Genomic DNA, 4463 nt, shown 5'->3' on the forward strand with positions numbered 1-4463 from the left:
AATTCTTGGCTGGCAGTTTTTTTCCTTCAAGGCTTTATATATGTCATCCCATTGCCTTCTTGCCGGCATGGTTTCTGCTGAGTAGTCCGAGCTTATTCTTATTGACTCTCCTCTGTAGATGACTTTTTGTTTATCCCTAGCTGCTCTTAAAATTCTGTCTTTATCTTTGCTTTTGGCAAGATTGATTATAATATGTCTTAGTGACTTTCTTTTGGACTCTACCTTGTGTGGGGTTCAATGAGCATCTTGGATAGATATCTTGTCTTTCACTATATCATGGAATTTTTCTGCCAACAAATCTTCAACAATTCTCTCTGTATTTTCCATTATCCCCCTTGTTCTGGTACTCCAATCACTCATAGGTTATTCTTCTTGATAGAGTCCCACATAATTCTTAGGGTTGCTTCATTTTTTTAAATCTTTTTATCTGATTTTTCCTTAAATAAGTTGGTGTCAGTGCTTTGTCTTCAATCTCACTACTTCTGACTTCCATTGCCTCAGTTCTTCTCCTTGACTTTCTATTGAGTTGTCTAAGTCTGAAATTTTATTGTTAATCTTGTGAATTTCTGATTGCTGTCTCTCTATGGATTCTTGCAGCCTGTTGAATTTGTCATTATGCTCTTCTCTAATCTTTTTAATTTCCTGTATTGCGTAATCTGCATTTTGCTTAATTTCCTTCCTAATTTCTTGAAGAGTTCTGTATACTAATCTTTTGTATTCTGCCTCTGGTAATTCCAAGAAATTTTCCTCCTCTGGAAAATTTCTAGTTTCTTTATTTTGGGAGCTTGCTGAAGCCATCATGGATTGCCTCTTTATGTGATTTGATATTGACTGTTGTTGCCAAGCCATCAATAAGTTATTATATTCATTTATTTTATTGTTGCTTACTGTGTCCTAGCTTTTTGTTTTGTTTTGATATGCCCAAATAGGCTGCTCGTATGAGCTAGATTGATTATTGGCACCTTTGAAGCTCTAATGTCCTGTCACCAGGTGGTTAGATCTGTTACTAGCTATGTGAGCTCAGGAGGCCACCCACTCCTCCTGTATGGATTCAGCTCAGGTGCCCAGGTGTGTAGCCACCAGGTGTGTAGTGTAAGCTCTCACTTACAGTCCTAGACAGGCATGGGTGATTGGTGCAGGCACAGGCATCTGGGTGCAGTAGGGGGACACACTCTGAGCAAGGCAGGTGGCTGACAGCTGAGCCTGAGTATCCAGGAGGAAGGCATGTCCTTGTTCCCTAGAGCATGTAGGTGGGTGGGTTTTGTGCCAGACTATGAGCACCTAATGTTATTGGCTGTAAGTACTGGTGGGCACCTCTTATTCATAGGCCCCTATCACAGGTGGCTAGGTGGTGTGGGTGAAGCCACCCGTCCTCAGGCCCCTGATGTGGGTAGGTGAAGACCCTGCTTAATAGGCAGAGCAGTGTCAAATGTCAAGAACCTGCCACTTAACAGCTGAAACTGTTCAAATTAGACTTCAGGTATATACCCTGTTGAATTGCAGTAATGAGGGCCTACGCTGTTGAGATAGGCCCACACAAGTCTATACAGGGGAAAGGCACTCAAATCCCGTGGATCCTTTATGCCCATGCCTAAGCAAAGGAACTGTGCCTTCCCTGTGTTCCTGGCTTGGGGGAGCCAGCAGTTTGTTTTTTCCTGTGTTGTTAATTTGTTCACTCTCTAAGGCAGAAAGAATGGCTCTGGGCGTGTGACGGATCCTACTTCTGGCCCAGGGGACTCAGCAACTGCTGAAGCCGATCCAGGACCCAGTGCAGAGCAGGGAGTGGGGAGGTAAGCGGGAGAGAGTTTTTTCCCTAAGGGGGGTGTTTTTGATCCATGTGGTAGGCCGTACACAATTACTTATCTTTCGTTGATCCAGGGCTTCTTCTCACTTGTGGGTGGCCGTGTAGACTCTCTGGCACTGGGTCTCTTCCACCTGGGAAAATGTGCCTCCCTAGCACTGCTGCCTGCCTGCCTCACCGCTCACCCCCGAGCTGATTAGGCCTGAAGGGCTCAGGCTCTCACCAGGTCATATCTGGCAACTCCTCGCTGCTTCCAAACCATCTCTCCCTCCACCTGCCACTCTGTCCAGTTCCTCAACTCTGCCTTTAATGTTCAGGGCTCCCAGATTGCCATATATAATCAGTTCACTTGTTTTTTTGGTGTTTGTTGTAAGGGGGTCCACTGGAAGCGTCTGACTACTCCGCCATCTTGGCCCCACCTCCAGTAATGTTTCTTGAACAATGGAATAGAGTACTAATTTTGTTTTACTTAAAATCCATCTTTTTTTTTATCTAGTATTATAACCATAAAAAATGATGAATATAATTTTCAGGCAGAATCTACCAAAAGCCTGTGAATTAATTGTGGGCTGGGGTTCAGAGCTGAATTTTAAAATTGTTATGGGTTGAATATGTGTCCTCCAGAAATGCATTCAAGTCCTAACCCAGGTACCAGTGAATGTGGCCTTATTTGTAAATAGGGTCTTTGCAGATATAATTTTAACATGAGTTCTTAGTGGAGAATGTAGGCCTTAATCCAATAGGAGTGTTGTCCTTATTTGAAGAGAAGAGACAAAGATAGAAAGACACATAAGGAAAACACCATGTGACAATAAAGGTAGAGATTTAGAGTGATTCAGCTCTAAACCAAGGAACACTATGGATTACTGGGAAACCACCAGAAGCTAGGAGAGATGCATAGAAAAGAGCCCCCCCCCCCACACACAACTATAAGAGCCATCTAGAAGAAATCAACGCTGTTGACACCTTGATTTTAGACTTCTAGCCTACAGAACTCTGAAAGAATAAATTTCTGTTTTTTTTAAGCCACTCAGTTTGTGGTACTTTGTTAAGACAATCCTAGGAAACTAATACAGAGGTACAGAGATTTGTCACTCTCAGACAGTTTTTTGCTAGTTGTGTGACCTTGTGGCAGTTGTTCTGTTCCTCCATCCTTTCCCTTGTAAAATGGGCATAATTATACCTTTTATGATTAAATAAGTCAATACATGTAAACAATTTGGTGTCTTTTATATACTGAATCTCATTAAATATTTGGTGTCATTATTCTATTATTAAAAATCTGATCATAAACAGTATTAAGGAGCAAACTGATAATTTAACTGTTAAATGGAAACTGGTGTAGCTTGATACAAAAATTCAGTAACTATTATAGCCTAGTCTACTTAATTATGAATTAGGACCTTCTTCAGTGATGCTCAAACTCTAATATTTTCAGAAATATGTTAGTCTAATATGGTCTTAGGGCCCTGATGGCACAGTGGTTAAGTGTCTGGCTGCTAACCAAAAGGTCAGCAGTTCAAATCCACCAGCTGCTCCTCGGAAACCCTATGGGACAGTTCTACTCCCTCCTATAGGGTGACTATGAATAGGGATCAGCACCATGGCAGTGGGTTTCTTTTTGGTTTAATATGATGTTTAAATTTATTTTGTTGTTTTACTATCTCTATTGTTTTATATATATGTGAGTACATATACATAACATGTATATATATATAGATAACGTATGTATATATACATAACATATATATACACACATGTATTTTCAGATTAAAGAAACATTATAAAAATATTTCAGAAGAGCATTACAAAATGTGGAATCTTTTTTTATATTTCCTTTATTGTCCTTCTGTTTCCCTGTGGATTCATGGACTTTCTTCTCTTGTGCGCAGTCAGCTTAGGGCTGCTCTCTGGCTTAGTGTGTTTTGTTTGGAAGGAGAATTGGAAAAATTGCAGTAGGAGTATATTTGGACTGTTAGGATTGTTAGATAAAATGTGGAAATAAATATTTATTATTCATCTTCTTATACTCTAAACAGTCATTCACAGAAGGCCAATAATTCAGAAAACGAAACTTCTTCAAGAAACAAATTTCTTTAGCAAGACTTTTCTTTAGCCTAACAAGAACCAAGCTAGAAGGATTCCTGTCATAATTTAAGGAAGGTAAACATTTGATTAATGATGACTAGTCTTTGAGGCATGCTGCACTAGGGTAGAAAAAGTATATGACACAAGTTATAGAACTAAATGAGCCCCTAGGTGGTGCAAAGTTAAGTGCTCGGCTGCTAACCAAAAGGTTGGTGTTTCAAATCCACCCAGAGATGCTTAGAAGAAAGGCCTGGTGATCTATTTCCAAAAGATCACAGCCACTGAAAACTCCATATCTGACACATATGGAGTCCCTGTGATTCCAAATCAACTCAGTGGCAACTGGTTTGGTTTTGTGTTTTGTATAGAACTAAATCTTTAACGTACTCACTATCAGGATGATAAAAGGATGAAAAACATAATTTGGGATGGTAGAGTTGCTCTGTCAGTCCTATTCTGCACTGTTACATGAGAGAAACCTTGTATAATCTGCAGTATTTTTTCCATCTCTGTCACAGAAATTTAACAGTAATAGTATTAGTAGATTTCTTTGCTTTAGTTGACTTGGTAGTTC

Source organism: Trichechus manatus, unplaced genomic scaffold (assembly GCF_000243295.1).
Source record: "Trichechus manatus latirostris isolate Lorelei unplaced genomic scaffold, TriManLat1.0 scaffold00166, whole genome shotgun sequence".
NCBI classification, from domain to species: Eukaryota; Metazoa; Chordata; class Mammalia; order Sirenia; family Trichechidae; genus Trichechus; species Trichechus manatus.